This window comes from Suricata suricatta, chromosome X (genome assembly GCF_006229205.1).
Source record: "Suricata suricatta isolate VVHF042 chromosome X, meerkat_22Aug2017_6uvM2_HiC, whole genome shotgun sequence".
Classification (NCBI taxonomy): Eukaryota; Metazoa; Chordata; class Mammalia; order Carnivora; family Herpestidae; genus Suricata; species Suricata suricatta.
Genome location: NC_043717.1, coordinates 16,346,326 through 16,363,129, shown reverse-complemented (window position 1 = coordinate 16,363,129; position 16,804 = coordinate 16,346,326). Strand labels below are relative to the sequence as shown.

Here is a 16,804-nt window from a genome sequence, read left to right as displayed (position 1 = left end):
AGTCTTTGAGCTGTCAGCACAGAGCCCAACGCGGGCCCTGAACTCACAAACTGCAAGACTGTGACCCAAGCCAAAGCCAGACTCTAAACCAACTAAGCAACCTGGGAACTCCAAAAGGCTCCTTACTTAATTTTAAGGTAAAGTCCACTTAAAGAACAATGAGCAGAAAGTATTACAATGTCAAAACATGGATCTAAGTACTGGTCATGCCACTTATGTCACGCTCCCTATCTGAAATTTCATTTACTCACTCACAAAATTGAGATAATGACATCTGGTCTATCTACTTCACCAGATTATTGTAAGGAACAAATCTGATAATATGTTATAAAAGGCAACCTCAAAATATCAATGTTAACATTCCCTGCCCATTAAATTTGATATAGACCCTTTGTTCTTGCTAATAATTTTTAAATGTCATAAGGAATAGTATTTAGATGATATGGTTTGAGGGAGGGGTTACAGAGGTGAACATAAGAGCCCAGGGCAGTATACATTTCAATTCTAAAAGGCAGTTCAGAATCCTGGTGGGGAGAGATAGCAGGAAAATATTTGTGTAGAAAGTTTAAATGTGAAGAAACAGAAAGCCTAGTGAGATATTTAGTAGGGTGAGGAGCACTATAGAAAACAGTGAGACATTAAAACAAAAATTAAGTTATATTATTAGTAACTGCTGAATAGCCCAACTGTAGACAAAAAGGCATTAAAAAAGTTTCGGGGTGGCACCTAAATTGGAGCAAGATGCATAAAATAGTTACAGAACCAGAACCAATGAAGGAATCTAATCGAACCTTTTAATTTTCCCAGCTTAGGTACTTTTATAACTCCCACTCTGGCATTACATATAGTCTCATAGTATTATATTCTATATTTCTTTATGGCTCAGGTTTCCAGATTTGGTATGAAGTTAAAATTGGAATTTTTAAGCCAAAAAGGCATTCTTAATGATACCCAGAAATGCACACATGGGTTTATTTGGGGAGGGTGAGCAGACTAGACAGTAATGGTACCCTTTTCTACCTCCAATGCCAGCCCTCTCCTTCCAGTTTCTGGTCCTCTCCACAGTAAACCCTCTTCCCACCTCTCCCCCTCCAATTCACTAGGACATTACCTGTTTCATGGAGAAGACTGATACTGTCACCACTGTTTCCCCCCACCCCATTCATCTCCCTGGAATTGTAGGAATTAATAGGAGAGGAAATAGGAACAAGTAGCCTTAAAATGTAAAAGACTAATTGTGTATTTGTAATAATAACAATATACCTGGATTTCATCAAATTTGAAAGATTTCTTTTTTCTGTTTAGCTCTCCTTAGATTTCATTACTATCACAGTGAGTTACAGCAGCTAAATAAAAAATTTGTAGCCCCCTTTTGTAAAATTTAAGGGGAAAATGAATCCTTTCATTCTTTCAACAATCATTTATTTGCCAGGCACTGGAGACACAGAGATGCATGAGGCAGAAGCTGACTTCACCACATCTCCCACTGCAAATCTTTTCTTAAATGGATTGGTATTACTTTGGCTTTATTCTTTAAAGAGAAGAATCACAATACAATACAAATGGTAACATATCAGGACTCTCTTCTGAAGTTTATTTATCACCTGTAGGGTAAGAATCACCTAAACCATCTTTCTACATGTTTCCATGTACAGGACATAGAAATAATGGTAAAAGATGTATCTTTTTAGGGTCTTTGTAAGAAAATTTTAATAGCCTCTTGAAAGGTGAGCTCCATTATAAGACACCATGATGAACAGACAGTAATTCAGAAGGTAGGATGACAATTAAAGTACATTACATAAATGAGCAATAAAATTTTCAGAACAAAATGTGGTACAATTATGAAGGTGAGCATATACATACTGTATAACACAGCAATTACTTTCCTATGTAACATACTTAAAAGTAGGTATATATCCAAATATTCATGGTCAGGAAAAGGGATAAACATATTGGAATATATACACACAATTAAGTATTATATAAAGTAAAAGTGAATGAACTACAGTAACTGGGCAAAACCTGAATGAATTGAGAAACACAAATGAAGTGACAAAAGGAATATGCACAGTGATGTCATTTTTACAAAGCTCAAAGACAAACATAATTAAATGGGATTTTAGAAAAGTATATAAAACCATTTTAAGGGAAAAAAACCCAAACACTCTGAGAAGAGGCGGGTGAGGAGATAGGGGAGGAGCACAAATGTAACTAAAATAATATAGTAATGTACTATGTCTTAGATGAAAGCCATAAGTATTTGATTTATTACTTTGCTTCACTATATATATTATATATATGACATGCATTCTTTTGTGTATATATAAAACACTACATAAATTTAAAAATATAAAACACGGGGACACCTGGGTGGCTCAGTGAATTAAGCATCTGACACTTCATTTTTGTTCAGATCATGATCTCATGGTTTGTGGATTTGAGCCCTGCACTGAGCTCTGCACTAGCAGCACAGCACAGACCCTGCTTGGAATTCTCTCTCTCCTCTCTCTCTCTGCCCCTCCTCCTGTGCATGCACTCTCTCTCAGAATGAATTAACAAACTTTAAAAATATAATACACAGAAGAAAAAAGATGTTTGAGAAAGAGTATCCTGCCATTTGCCATATAGAATTTGATTAGTACACAACACCTCTAGTTCTTCTTCTGTTACTGCTGATGGTGATATTGTCTACATCTTTAAAAGTGTTTTGGCAGGATGCTTATCTAATATAGTGTAGGTGTCTTAAAAAATAAAGCTATGACAACAATTTCATTTTCATACAATATACATAAATTTTTAGATTTTTGTTCACAAGTCAGGTCAATGTAAGAAAGCTGGAATAATAATAAATGATTATGGGTTCTAAGTACTACTTTCCTAAAGTCTTAGCATGTGGTAATTTCATCACTCTTAATTAACTTTTCATTCTGAGTCTTTAGAAAATTTACAACTACAAATAAACTTTTTATATTTTATACCAAGAATGAGGATTTCTGTGTGTGTTTATATTTGCTTTGATTTTAAAACTACATCCTAGAGCTTTTAAGAGACACAGGCATACATATAAAATATAATCTCAGCTTTGCAAATTTTTAGTTTTATATTTGTCATCAGAATAAAACTCCTCAAGTTATCTGGGTACTATGCCTAATAGTTCTAGATATAACTTCTGATTCACTATATTAGGATTATATAGAAAAGTATTAAAAGACACTGGTTTTTTTCTTCATGATCAACTAAAATAGCAAAAGAAAACAAAGGGTTAAGTATAATTACACTGAATTAAATAGGCTGTTTAAATACAAAATAAAACAATCATTTTTCATGTTTCTATCAACAAGTATGCCAAGTAATAAAATACATATTGTTTAAAATTTACATATAAAACCTGTCCTGGTTTTTGGTCTGAAACGTCCCAGTTTTAATCTCAAAAGTCCCAGTCCAATTTTCAGGTCACCTAGAATGTCTCCTTCAGGAAGGCCTAAACACTAACCCCAATGTAGCAAACAATTATTTAAAGTTGTATCTGAGATGAATGAGAGATTTTCCTAGTTGGGCTTTTATAGGTTTTAAGACTGACTACATGAACCATAGAGTATATACCGTGCCCACCCCAGTATAATTTATACCCCCAACTTTAGAACTTTACATATATTTACTATCTAAATCTTAAAATCTCTTTTATAATATCCATTCTGTAAGGCCGAGTATTATACACTGGCATTTTACCTTTACATAGTTTGAGTTCTCCATTTTCAACTCTAGGTAAGTTGAATATGTTGGACAGGGATGGCAGCTTCACAGGTAATCACAATTCATTCCTGTTTTATGACAAAATCTCTTCCAGAATATGAAGCAGAGTAACAGTTTGCATTAAAATCTAAAAAACATCCTAAATTAAAGCAAAGTCTTTTTTTTAAAAAGCACTCCTTCTAGAAATAGGTCTTTCGTTACTGCTACTCAATAGCAAAAGTAAGCAGAGCAGCACTCCTTTAAATATCTGCAGAGCAAAGGCTAGCTGAGTTTAGAGTTTCCAAAGGCTCTTTTGCATATAAGGTAAGTAAAATGGCAATTTACTAAGCTCCCACTAAATGCCAGATTATGGGCTAGATCTTTCATTAATTCACCACAATCCTAAAATGGTCCAACAATGTGTGATGTACTTTTACAGATCAAGAGTATCAGAGATGTTAAGCAATTTGTCCAAGTTTACATAGTGTGTCAAAAAACAAAGCCAGGATAATGAACTCAGATACACTTTATATCAAAGTCCACTACCCTATTTTGCCATAAGATATAAGAGCAAATGATTTAAAATGTCCACCAAGAAGGTAAAGGAGGTACTATTCACATAGATAAAGTGTAATAAAGCAGAATATAATAGCTATTGTCAGAAAACTTATAGGCCAAATTTCCTTGCATAAATCCTTAATGAAGGGAACCTAGGTGGCTCAGTTAGCTGACTGTCCGACTTTGGCTCAGGTCATGACCTCGCTATTCATGAGTTTGAGCCCTGCATTGGACTTGTTATTGTCAGCACAGTGCCTGCTTCAGATCCTGTCCCCATCTGTCTCTACCCCTCCCCTGCTCATGCTTTCTCTCAAAAATAAATAAATATAAAAAATCTGTAATAAAATTTTATTTTATTTTTTTTTACTTTTTAAAGTTTTCATTTATTTTGAGAGAGAAAAAGCATGAATGGGGAAGGGGCAGAGAGAGGAAGAGAGAATCTCAAGCATGCTCTGCACTGACAGTGCAGAGCCCCACGCAGGGCTTGATCCCACAAATGTGAGATCATGACCTGAGCTGAAATCAAGAGTCAAATGCTCAACTGACTGACCCATGTGCCTCAAATGTTTATTTATTTTGAAATAGAGAGTGAGAGTGAGCAGGGAGAAGTGGCAGAGAGAAGGGGGAGAGAGAATCCCAAGCAGGCTTCACATTGCCAGTGTAGAGCCTGACTCTGGGCTTGATCTCACAGACCTGGAGATCATGACCTGAGCTGTAACTAAGAGTCAGATGCTTAACCTATTGAGCCACCCAGACATCTCTCCTTAATGAAATTTTAAAAATCACTTCTAGGCTACTGGGTTGCCTAAGGGGCTCTGTTGCTTAACTGTCTGACTGTTGGTTTCGGCTCAGGTCATGATCTCATGGTTGTGAGATGGAGCCCCACATCAGGCTCTGTACTGGGTGTGGATCCAACTTAAGATTCTCTCTTTTCCTCTAACCCTCCTCACCCCCTTCCCCCAGCTCTCAAAAGAGAATATCATTTCTAGGCTATTGCTATTTATTTTTAAAAAATTCTACAATCTTTATTTTTAATTTTTATTTTTTAGTATTCACTAATAATATGCTCTAAGCATTTAAGTCACAAATACCAATTCAATAAATCCTACAAAAGCTCTTCTTTTCTCTCAAGCATTTACCTTCAGTAAATAACAACCAATTAAGATAAAACAGGTTGGGTTAAACAGCAGTAATACATTTTAAAAAGGGCAGTAGACTCAATATGCTTACTTATACAGGGGCACCTGGATGGCTCAGTTGAGCATCCAACTTCAGTTTAGGTCATGATCTTGTGGTTTGTGAGTTCACGCCCCACATTGGTCTCGCTACTGTCAGACTGTCAGTGCAGAGCCTGTTTCAGATCGTCTGTCTCCCTCTCTCTGCTCCTCCCCTGCTTGCACTTTCCCAAAAGTAAATATTAAAATAATTCTTATTTATACATATATATATTTTGAGAGAGAGAGAGACAGAGTGAGCAAGCACAAGCAGGGGAGGGGAGCAGAAGGAGAAACTCTTATGAAAATTTTTATTTAAAAATGTGTATCTAGAAAGTACTTGATAAATAATTTGTTTTTATAGATTTGTATTTAAAAGAGTATAAAGGAGGGGTGCCTGGATAGCTCAGTAGGGTAAGAGTAGAACTCTTGATTTTGGCTTAGTTCATAATCTGAGGGTTGTGAGACTGAGCCCCACGGTGGGCTCCGCACTGAGCAGAGCCTACTTGGGATTCTCTCTTTCCCTCTCTTTCTGAACCTACTGTGCCCACATGTGTGCACTCTCTCTCAAAATAAATAACATTCAAAATAAAATAGTATATAGGTAAGAAAAATGATTAGAAAACAAACATACATAATTTAGAGGGAATTGTCCATCAAAAATAAACAGGTTCAGGGTACCTGGGGTGGCTCAGTTGGTTAAGCATCTGTCTCTTGATTTTGGCTCAGGTTATGATTCACAGTTCCTGAGATTGAGCTCCACATGGGGCTCTGAACTGACAGTATGGAGACTACTTGGGATTCTCTCTCCCTCTCTCTCTGCCTCTCCCCAGTGCTTGCTCACTCTCTCTCTCTCTGTCTCTCAAAATAAATAAAGATAAAAAAATAAACACTTTTAATATTGATCTTTGAAGAACTTTGTTCCATTTTATTCAATAAAGATTTAACAATAAAATAACACTGAGCAAGCTAGCTATTATTAAGAAGACAAAAAGTAATGAGTATTGGTGAGGTTGTAAAGAAAGGGACACTCATACACTTTTGCTAGGAATGTAAATTGGTACAACCACTATGAAATACTCTGTGGAGTTTCTTTGCTATTTAAAAATAGAACTACCATATGATCCAGTAATTCCACTTCTGGTTATTTAGCCAAAGAAAATGGTAACACCAATTTAAAGAGATATATACACCCCTATGTTCATTGAAGCGTTGTTTACAATAGCTAAGATAAGGAAGGAAACTAAGTGTCTACTGATGGATGAGTGGATAAAGATGTTGTATATATACAATAGACTACTATTCAGCCATAAAAAAGAATTAAATCTTGCCATTTGCAACAACATGGATAGATCTAGAGGGCATTATGTTAAGTGAAATAAGTCAGAGAGAAAAAGATAAATACCATATGATTTCTCTTATATGTGGAATCTAAAAAAGCAAACAAACAGGGGAGCCTGGGTTGGTCAGTCAGTTGAGCATCCAACTCAGTATCAGCTAGGGTCATGATCTCATGGTTCATGGGTTTGAGTCCTGCGTTGAGCTCTATGCTGCCAGCACCAAGCCTATTTGGGGTACTGTCTCTCTCTCTCTGTGCCCCTCCCACACATGCATATGTTCTCTCTTTCTCTCTCAAAACAAATAAATAAATTTAAAATAAAAACTAAAAAAGCAAGCAAACAAAACAGAAACAGACTCACAGATATAGGAAAAAAACTAATGGTTACAAGAGCAGGGAAAAAAGTTGGGAAGAAAAGCAAAAGAAGTGAAGGGGATTAAGAAGTACAAACTTCCAGTTATAAAATAAGTAAGTCATGCGGATATAATGTATAGCATAGGAAATATAGTCAATATTTTAACAAGTTTGCACGGTAACAGATGGCAACTAGACTTACTCTGGGACTCATTTCACATGTATAGAAACATCAAGTCACTATTCTTCTTTATGGTTTTCTGTATTTTTAAAAATTAATGAATATTGTTATTTTATAATTTTTTTAAAAACAAAGTTCTAAAGAATATGAAAACATGAATGTCTCTATGTTTATTTCAGCATTATTTACAATAGCCAAGATATGGAAGCAACCCAAGTGTCCACTGATAGATGAATAGATAAGAAAGTGGTGTGTGTGTGTGTGTGTGTGTGTGTGTGTGTGTGTGTGTGTAATGGAATAATGCTAAGCCATAAAAAATAATGAAATCTTGCCATTTGCAACCACATGGATGGATCTAGAGGGTATAATGCTAAGCAAAATAAATCAGAGAAAGACAAATAACATGATTTCACTCATATGTGAAATTTGAGAAACAAAATGAACAACAGAAAAAGGGAGATAAACACTCTTAAAACAGAGAACAAACCGGTGGTTACCAAAGGGGAGGTGATTGGCGGGGGCAGGGGGAGGGATGGGTGAAATAGGTAATGGGGATTAGAAGTATACTTAGCATGAAAAGCACTGAGTAACGCATAGCATTGGTCAATCACTGTATTGTACACCTGAAAATAATGTAACACTGTATGCTAATTATACTGGAATTGTTTTAAAAGTCCTAATATGAACAATGCAATAAAATTTTTAAAAAGGATGGCATAATACTAAGTGAAAAAAGCCATATTCAAAAAATATATATGTATATACATGAAAATAGGCTGAACTTTTTAATAAAGGAAAATAACAGGAATTTTCTTTGGGTGGAAGGATTAAAAGCAATACTTTTCATTACTCCAAATTTTTCTATGAAGCAGATATTACTTTTAAAAATGTAGCAAAAATTATACTACAAGATGTACTACATATAAAACTTTATACTTATGACATACAACATCAGTGGAATGAATGGAACAAAGATCATAACTCTTTCAGTATCTAAATGAACTTTCAGTTCTTGGTGATGATTCTCTCAGTTAACATTTTTTGAACAGTGCATGCTATTTCTTCAAATTTTAGAAGGTAGGGAAGGAATGTGTGGACTGAGCAGGAGGTAACAATTGTGTACTTAAAATAGGATGATTTAAGAATGGTTTCTAAAATTTCCTTTTTCTCTGCATTTCTTTTCTTTTCAAATGTTAATTTAAACAATCTCATGTGAAAGACTACTGATCTTTTCTCTTTTTTCCCCAACTTTCAGGTGGGAATGGAAAGCTAAAGTAACATTTCAAATACTATTCAGAAAACCAGTGCTATCTAAGGACAGGGATAATGGATCTAAAAAGGTTGAAAAATGAGCAAGCCCATAAGAAAACAGCAAGAAATTTTAATATATATAATTTAGAGGAGACATTTCAGGTAAAAGTATATTAGCAGAACTTGAATTTTAAAAAGAAGTTTTTACTCTGGTATATTATTATTTCAAAATCTGACCTAAAATGTTTCCCATCATGTTGAAAATTTTCTCTCAGCATGTAGTTCAGATTTCACTGAATTTCACTGCAGCTGAAGAAAATGAACACTAAATGGAGGGGGAAAAAAATCTGTGTATATTCATTATTTAAAACAAATTCCTTTTATCAAGTCTCTATTTCTTACCCATTTATAAATATTCCTGCTGTTTTGCACTTCACATATTTGAACCATTTTTAATACACCTAATTTGATACTCACAATAGAATTATTTGTTTATAGATGGCACAAGCAAGAGTCATGGTTTGTCCAAGGTGAAATGTTCATGAAGCAATAGGCCTAATCCTCAACTTTCCCAATACTCACTATCCCTACCCTCTGTCCCCTACCCCAAGTATTCTGAATTCCACCAAAGCTTCACTGTGCAAACTGATACTTTTGTGTCAATTTCTTAACTAGTGACAACCTAATCATTTTTGTGTTTGAGGTAGAAAATATAAAACCAGTACAGTAGAATAATTTTAGGTCAAGCTGCTACCCACTAGGGCAGGCATCATGGCATTTATTTCAGTACTGTCAAGAAATGTGTGGGTACCTGTCTCATTTTTCTGATTCAGTTGCTGACAGCGCTCTAAACGAGCCTTCAGTTCTTGGAAAATTCTTTCCGTTTAAGATTTTAAAACTATTTAAATGTTTTTTCTCAAATGTATTGTTATAACCAATCTTATGTGGAAAGGATAGTTTTGGGGGAGGCATCTCATTAAAAGACTTTAAATATAACTAACCCCATCACAACTGTAAATAAGTAAAAAAGATTTGGTAGATTAAATAAAGTCGTCCAAATAGAGCTTGTTAAAAGAAATTTTTATTTTTTTCACCTCTAACATTAGCACCACTTTATATATAAGTAGCCAATACCAAGAAGCACTTTCCTCTTACCTCATTGTACCACCCCTTTGTGTTAAGAAGGGAAAAAAAGCTATTTGTGACAGTTTATTTTTAGATATTGATCATCTCCTCTTGTTGCAATGGGAATAAAAATAATTAAAGTTGAGTGAAAAATAATTTGAAGTACAGAATATTTCAAAGCATAACTATCATCATAACTGTTCAGATGAGATTTCTTGAAAGCCTGGGAATAAATGCATGCCCTAGATATATTTTTTTATTATCTACACTTTGCTTATTCAAATTGGCCTCTTTTACTGGCAGCTTAAGTTTAATTCCTGTGTTCAATGCTGCATAAAATTCCATGTGAATGCAGTGATTAGTGTACATACAATGGCTGAATGAGACCATTAGATGGACACTTAACTATGTTGTTTAAAATATAAGTATTTGTCTATGTTGTGTGCTCTTTTATCAAACAAAATATTACTTTAATGTATATAACATTTTTTTGTTCTTCTGAAAACTTGAATTCATTTTAGAAAATTTGGAAAATACAGAAAACTAAAGTCTAAATGAAATAAAATCAATTATAGTTTCATTATCAAGAAACAAACACTTAGCTATTTTATTTCATTATTTTATTTATCAACCTCATTCCTATTGCTATGAAAGGTAATAACAGACTAGAGCCCACAAAAACTTGGTACCAAAGATATGACATCACCTAACGGTAGAAAAATAATAGATTACTTTAAGAGATGATTTTCAAACACTAATATATCAGTCTATAACTGTTCCCACTAAAAGATATGTTTTGTTAGTATTCTATATTTGCATAGTGTTTCAGAATTCTTGTTGGCTTTCATTCTACATTGGAAAGTGGTTATGAGGATCAATACTCTGAATTCAATGAATAAACTAACATGTAAAGTGATGGGTATCTCTGGATATCTCCGGGGTTCTTTTTTAAAAAATATTTTTAAAATTTATTTATTTTTAATTTTTAAATGTTTTATTTTATTTTTGAGAGAGAGAGAGAGAAAGAGAACGAGCAGGGGAGGGGCAGAGAGAGGGAGACATAGAATCCAAAGCAGGCTCTAGGCTCTGAACTGTCAGCACAGAACCTGATGTGGGGCTCAAACTCATGAACTCCAAGATCATGACCCAAGCTAAAGTCAGATGCTTAACTGAGTCACCCAAGTGCCCCTAAGTTTATTTATTTTGAAAGAGAGAGAGAGAGTGCGAGCACAAGCAGGGGAGAGGCAAAGAGAGAGGGAGAGAGAGAATCTCAAGCAGGTTCTGCACTGTCAGTTCATGGAGCTGGATGCAGGGCTGGATCTCAGGAACAGTGAGATCATGACCTGAGCCGAAATCAAGAGTCAGATGGTTAACTGACTGAGCCACCCAGGCACCCCTCTCTGGGGTTCTTTACATAAGCAGCAGAGAAAGAACAACAGCTTTTACAAGGAGATGAAATAAAATGAGTAATAATTCTAGCATCTAATTCCAAATTTTTGGGTCTCAGGTCAATTTATTTTAACAAGTATGTAATGAGTACCTACTATATATGAAAATCAGGAAGATACCATTCTTTATCTTTAAGAAGTTCATAATTTAACAGAAGTCAGATAATTATTATTCATAGCAGAATATAACTTTCAGAGGTGAGATGTGAAATGCTATGTAAAGTAGTAAGTTTAAGGGATTTCTACATCTGCTGTAAGAATATAAGTCTGAACCTAACAGACTCCATGACAGAGGTCCCCCTCTGAACTAGGGGGTCTAGGGGTCGGTCTCTCTGGAACTATTAGGCGGTTACACATTGCTCGGGGCAGGAGAGACCACTTTGCGGTATCCAGTCAGGGAAGGCCAGCTACCTCTCCCCACATCCCTAAAGGTGAGGCCTACAGATAGAAACTTTAGATAGGACCCCGCTACCTAATGTTAAAGTTAACCCGATAGTAACCGAATAAGACCCTGAACTCGCTCTGTAATTGGTTAATTTCAAAGATACCCTAAATGTTGTAATTGGGTCCCGCCAAAAGTAACGAACACTCTGAACAATGTGTATGGTTAAAGTTGCTGCCAATACTGTTGTACCATTATGATTGGGTCACTGTACCTATGTCGCAATTTCTTGTAACTCCCCCTTCCCAAACCCCATAAAAATCCTACTCAGCCCTTGTTCGGGGCTCACAGTATGGATCCATTGCGTTGGAAAAGTCTGTGAGTCCGAGTTCAAATAAAGCCCTTTGCCTTTGCATGCGTGCCTCGGTCTCCCTGGTGGTTTCTGGTTTTGGGGTGATATTGAAATCTTGGGCATTACACTGCCCACACAATAAAGAATTATATCTAAGAAGTCAACAAACAGGACAAAATGGAATCATAAAAAATAATAAAAACATAAACAGAAAAGAGAAAGAATAAAGAACATATGGGAAACATAGAAGGCAAACAGCAAGTTGGCAACTATGATCCAGCTGGGAGCTGCACTGGCCTTGGTGGATGACAAGATCATAGTAAGGAAATGGCAGACGTTGCATGGCTCGTTGCACGGCTCCTGCCATGAGTAGCAGAAACTGGCATCTCCTCCTGCTACCACTGCTCATGTGAAATTAAGCCTGTTGCTATTGATTAGGCCTCACAATGTTCCAAATCAGACCAATATTCCCCACACAGACACCTCATGGGAAGAAGCATTTCCTGCCTCTATAAAGAGGAATTTAAACAAAGCACTGCAGTTGTTTGTCAATAACTCTTCTATTGAGGTTCACAAACTTAAGACAAGGATAATAAAGGAGGTTAAAGAACACAAGAATAATATTTACTCTGGCCTGGAGAAAAGGCCTAATTTAGGAATAAGAAACAAACAAGAGCTAGGCATAAGTTACTGCGCATACATATGCGAATTTGGTGCCCACTGTGAGGATGGGTAAGAGTAGTTACAACCTAAACTCATATGCAAAGGCCGGCTCATCTAGGGCGCCTATGGTGCTTACACCTTCAACATCAAGGAACAAGGTTGACAAAAGGTTTATTTACTAACCAGTGGGAATACATTCTTCCTCTTATGAGCCAAATAGAATGCCTCCTAGCCTTGTTTATGCCTGAATCTTAGCGTTATTGTTATAAAATATGTTTGCTATCTGCTTCTCACTGAAAACATCCTGCTATCTTCCTAGTTGTAAGATTTACTACCTGTTCAAACAAAAGTGTATGTTATTGGCTTTTCACTGAGAATATCCTGCTATCCTATGATGTGTAAGTTACTTCATTGTAATTAGAATAGTTCTAAAGAAATGCCTCTGTAAAACCTGTTTCTGCGCCCTTTTCAAAGCATCTTTATTTCTGAGAATTATTTGTAAAAATTCCACTTTTTGATGTCATGTTAACACTTAAGTCTATAAATAAAGGCCCAAAACTTGGCAAGATAGGGAGATACCAGAGAGATGCCAGAGAGTTACCAGAGAGATGGAGATGATGCCAGGCTGGTGACAAAGAAAGAAAGAAACTGCGTGGATTTTTCATTGACACCGCTACCCCTTTAGGGAACTCTGGACCAGCCAGAGCGGGCCTCTGGCATGATCCCAACCATATCAATTGTTACATTAAATATAAATGGTCAAGTAGGAAAAAGGTACAAAGTGCTGTGGGATATAGTAAAAGTTTCATAATGAGGTACTTCCTAGGGGCCTTAAAGCATAGAACGTGATTTTACTAGGTTGAGATAAAGATATATGGGGCATTAAACGATGAGACTGTAAAACCTATAAGTCATCCACATGAACTAGACTATAGTTAACATATATTGGAGTACTGGAAGGTAAAACTGAGATTATGTTAGTACCATACTGGGAATACCCTTGAATTCCAAAGAAAGAAGTTTGTAACCAATTTGGAAATTAGAAGAAAATTGCTAAAAGTGACAAAACTAAAGCTGGGCTTTGGGGTGACTAGTCTTAAAGTGATCAATTCTATACTTACAAGTAAATTACATCAGGATGTCATGAAGATGTATTTTATTAAGAGAAATTCGTATCTTAATAGTTCCCTTAAGATACAATAGAAAAGATCTAGTTAAAATAGATGAATTAAGTTATCTGGTCAAGTACAAGTTGGGAAGGACTGGGCAAGGCAAGAACCAAAACTACCTATGTATAAAGGTTTTTGTTGGGAAGCATCTTAAAGGTGACAAATAGAAGAGGCCATGTGATGGAAAAATGAGAGTGAGGTAAAAGAAACTGTGAGAAATGTTAATAGCTACTGAACTTTAAAAAATCGGAACAGGTAATGTCAGAGCAAAATGTCCTAAGAACGGCAAGACACCCTCTTTAAACCAGAGTGTACAGTGGGTGGAAAGTACAGAAGATCCTTCTACATCTCATCATATTTGGAGTGATTTCAATTATTTGGAGTGTTTTCAATAATTTTGTATTTGGTCAAGACAGAATGTACATCAAGTTCAAGTTCTGAAAGCATGTCTCTCTATTCTAACTTAATGTTTCCTGATCTGTGAACAGCAAAACTGAAACCCATTAGTGTCCTGAAGTAAATTCCTAAGGAGAATGTGGAGCCACACAGTGCACCTCTTAAAGTTTGCATCGAGAGCACAAATAAGCCTCTGAGGGCAATATCAGAATGACATGTATTTATTGTGAAGTAGTTGTCAATAACAGGTATTCGTACATTCTGGAACAAAAGTTGAATCACTCGTTATTTAGATGGTAGGTTCTTAACATAGCAGAATGGGTGGGAGTTAGTCATATCTCACAAATATTGCACTTCTACCACTGGACAATTTTTCTATAGGAAATCTTAATTCACTGAAAATCATTTCAGCCATTCTTCTCAATGTAACATTGTAAGGTTAGAATGACAACAGTATGCTCTGGAACTTGTGAGATCTAAACATAGAAAACTCTCCATTTATGATCTCACTCTATACTTAAAGGTAAATTTTTTTCAAGATCATTTTGTTGATCACCTTTTGATATGGGAAAATACTAGACAATAATTAAGGGAAAATGAATACAGCTGAGTGCTCTTCTTCAAGATTTTCAAAAAAAACATCACAATTGCCATTTAGATTTGAAGTCTTGGTTTATAAGGCAACAGAGAGTTGGCCAATTACTCAAAAGCAAACTTTTAAATAGGCTATCCAGGTCTAGATGTTTGGAGGAGACACAGGAACTGAAAAACACCCACTTTGTCATAATCATGCTTGGAAATGAAGTTACTGTGCAAGATAATATCAGATGGATTGTATTCTCATAGAATTGACAATAAATAGGAGTTTCTCGTGTATAAAAAGTTAAAAATAAACTTTTAATTCTCAAATTTAATTTCAGCATATATCCACTATTTTGGGTCTCAGGTATACATAAAAAGCTTAAATAACACACAAAATACAGTTATCACAGATCTTATCATATAGGAATTAATAATTCTTATATTATTATGATTGTTAAATGAGCACTATCTATATTAAAAGGCTATGAAAGATTACTAAAAAAATACTGTGTAATATGCATCTCTAAATCAGAGAGAATTTCTCATAGTAAGAGGAAGAAACTAAGACTCTGTTACCCATATCTCAAATCTTTGGTTAAGTTTAATGCCTTTAAAAGAAATAGTTTTAAAAAATATATTTTTAAGAAATGTCATGGATAACAAATAGCTATAAGAACAATAACCCACAGATTATATTATTGCTTTTTTATCCCTGGGCTCTAGAACAATATAGAAGAATCAGAATCACTCCAAAAACTAGTAAACATGCAGATTCCTGGGCTGTCCCCACAGTACATTTGGGGTGTATCCCAAGAATCTTAATTTCTAACAAATATTCATGTGATCATAATGCTGCTGGTTCACAGACCATAATGGGCTAACACTGCCCTAGAACAAAGGTCAGCAAAAGATGGCCCAAGGGGTGAATTCAATCTGCTGTGCTTTTTTTGCAAAACAAGTTTTACAGGCACATAGCCATGCCCATTCATTTACACATTCTAAGGCTGCTTTTGCACTAAAACAGCACAATTGAATAATTTCAACAGACCCTGACAGCCTACACTACACAACCTATAAAACCTTAAATACTTAATATCTGATTTTTTACAAAACGTCTGCTGAACCTTGTCCTAAAATGCTAGTCTTTTCCCCATTATCCAGTTGAGATCTTGGAATTCAGGAATTACATTTACTGATCTCAAGTACAAAGACATGCAATGAGACGTTAGGGTATCTCAAAGCGCATAGAAATGTCTACTCTCTCGATGCATGTCTCTGTGTAACAAAGAGTTGTTGACTTTCTCAATGCCAGGATATAATAATGATGAACGTCTGATATGTTCACAATTAAAAGTCACAAAATTACCCACCTTCCTATAATTATCCCTGGTAATAAAAGATAGAGAAAAATTAAATCATCAGTTTCCCCCCAAATTTCCTGTATCATCTTATTTTATTGTCTACTTTCTTTCTGAAACATTGGATAGGTTAACAAATACCAGCACCCAAGAAACCAGCAGCAGCAAGAGGCTGCCATAGGGGCTTACACAGTATGGTGGCTGCAGGCTTCAGACTTCTTAGATGTGTTTTGTTCTTAGATTTAATTATATTCCTATAAAATATGTACTAGTCAATTCACCACTCTACTATTTCTCCATAAATTATGCCAGGCATGATTTATATTAGTTGTGGTACTCTTGAAGGCATTTGATTTGGGGATCCCTGGTTTCGATAGTATGAAAAGTAAAAACAAAATCAGGTCATGTAAGCAGATCACTGTTAAAAGCTATTATGTATATTTTTTTCATATGTGTAATATATAAATGACATTAATAACTACACTAATAAAGAACAAACTGTTTTAGAGACAAAGTCTTAGACTGGTATCTAAATGGGGCAATTTAATTTTGTGAAAGGCAGTATAGTCCTTCCCACTAAAATGTGAGAGTATGAGACATATGATCTTATAATGATTTCTCTAGGAGTTCAGTATAATTTTACATTTTTACATCTTCTGGTAAATAAAATGCTTGTTTATTGGGCTATATTAGTTTC

The 16,804-nt window shown here is 35.3% G+C and overlaps 1 protein-coding gene across 6 annotated transcripts in view; it reads right to left on the bottom strand.

Annotated features, from left to right (window-relative positions):
- Window positions 1-16,804, bottom strand: part of CNKSR2 (connector enhancer of kinase suppressor of Ras 2) — a 289,714-nt gene that overhangs the window by 171,637 nt on the left and 101,273 nt on the right. The gene's annotated exons all lie outside the window — the stretch shown is intronic.